We start from the raw sequence: 2,431 nt of genomic DNA on the forward strand, positions 1-2,431 counted from the left end.
AATAACAGGATGTAAAAATTATCAAAAAAGGGAATACTTGAAAATCTACCAGTAAGTGGCACCTCCAGAATAATATGAATGTGAAAAACAGAGAGAGAAAGAGAGAAAAAATTTTAAACATGCAAAACTCCGGAGTCTTTACATTTTGGTTGGGGTTTGGAATGACTTGGTGGTGTTCAGTGTTGTATGCACAGACTAACATTGCTTGTGCCAAAAAGGGGGTGAAAGTTTAAAAGGTAATGAAGGCAGAAGTGGAAGAAAAGGGATTAGAGTGTGTCTAGGTGTGGCTGAAGTCTGTGTGCACAGGTGACACAGTGACACAGCGACACAGTGACATCCCATCTTCCCTTCAAAGCCACCTGGGCTCTCTCCCCACACCCCAGGGCAGCTGAGAGGAATTCTCACCTGAGCTTGTGCAGCTTGTCCAGCCTCCTACAGGAAATCTGTGAGCCAAACCCATTGCTCCTGCACCCCTGCTCTTGCTGTCACCACAAGGGTTCCCCACCTTTTCCAGGAGGGAAGAAACGAGCCACAACCCGGCTTAGCTAATTTCAGAAATAACTCTAATTTAGGCTTAAAGGCTCTGAAGCAATAATGGGGCTGCATTATGAATCTGATTGTCTGAAGTTAACGCTCTCTTTTTATTCATTTGTCTGGTAATTTATTTGTAAAAAGTAAGCAAACTGAAATGAGCAGGCAATCAGCTGCCCTGACACACTATTTTACCCAAGGGTATTCTCCAGGAACAGAGGCAGACTATTTCAGCCATACAATGTAATATTTATACCTCCATCATGAGAAGAACTCATGACCTTACTCCTAGATGTAATGAAAAGGTATATATTAAAAAAATAACCCTCTCTTTATAATGAAAGACGTTGCAATACCCCAAACTCTAATACAAGTGGACAGAGATATTTTGAAGCATTGCAGGATGTGTTCCATTGGAGAAATATTCCTCAGCCAGTCTCTATGTACCAAAGAGCACCTCCACAGAGAAGCTTTGGGGGGAGTTTCCTTACATTTGGACAACTCTGAATTCAACTTTTCTATGCATTTGTGCCGACACATACCAGCCTGGCCTTTTTTACACAGATCTTTGCTTTGTGTATAATTTGTGAGCTGGCAAAAACAGCCACTGATGAGAAGCATCTCTTCTGTCTCAAACCCAGAAAATACCTGGTGGCTTCCCTGCCCTCTCAGAGTGCCTAATCAGGAGTAACTGGGTAAACGGAGCAGGTTGTGAGCAGTCCAAAAGATGAGAAACCAAAGATGAAATTTTCTCTTGGGAGGAGCTTTTTGAGGAGCAGGACAGGGGGAGATCCTGGCCAGGGTGCTACAAAGAGCACAGGATTTTTAATTTTTCAGAGCATGAAGAAATCATCCAAGGCTTCTCATTGACTGAAGGAAATATTCAGGAGAAACCTTGTAAAAATACCCTGCAGGAGATACTCTCATGACGACTTGTGAATAAAACTAACTCTTGCAAAATGCAATACTTTGTCCTCAGCCTCACGAATGCAGATTCATTTGGGTTTCTCCTGAAGGAGGTGATAATAGCTAGAAACAGAATTTGGGCCAGGTCTGTAAAGGTCTGACAGTGGCGGGTGAGCACCAAGCGTGGGGTTCTGATTCTATGAAACAATTAATAATAATAATAATAATAATAATAATACTACAAACACAAGTTTCAGGCACAAAGCAAGAGAAGATTGTTTCTGTTCTCCCTCCTCCATCCCAGTGCAGAGCCCAGAGCCCTGTCCAGGCTCATGGACACCTCTTTTAGGGCAATTCCAGGGCAGAAGTAAAAGGCACACAATAAGATGAAAGACAGTCTGCACCCGTGGTTCTCCTTGCTGGAGGCACGACCACTGAAAAGAGAATATTGTTCCTGTAACAAAGGTGGATATTGTGAACCCAAGCAGATGATGATGAACATTGGCAAGAGAGTTGCTGCAGCAGCCAGCAGGAAGGTTGAATTATACCAGGGAAAACTTAGGATTAAAACAACTCCATGATTAATTCTCTATTTTACCTGGAATAAATAAAGCTTTACCTCAGTAACTATTGTTATAATAGCTGGGCTGGTATGCTGGTATCTGCTAAAGAGCTAACATATTTAGTTTTATTGTTTTGTCAAAATATTAAGAATATCAATATATCTCCATAATTCAGTGTTATACAAAGAAGCATTTTTGTGCCATATATACCAAAGATTGTATTATACTTTTGAGATCATAGGTAATGATGATAAAGTGATCTGTGTTCAATTTCAGCATTAATGTCTGGTTTGAACAAAGCCTGAAATATGGTCTGGGAGCTAAGAGGCTTTAATATTAAGATCTTTAACTGTAATTTATGTGACAGAAGATAGGGTTTAGCATAATAAAATGTAATGGGCTCCTCGAATGAAGAGGACTAAGAGACAATT

Source organism: Geospiza fortis, unplaced genomic scaffold, assembly GCF_000277835.1.
Source record: "Geospiza fortis unplaced genomic scaffold, GeoFor_1.0 scaffold452, whole genome shotgun sequence".
Taxonomy (NCBI): domain Eukaryota; kingdom Metazoa; phylum Chordata; class Aves; order Passeriformes; family Thraupidae; genus Geospiza; species Geospiza fortis.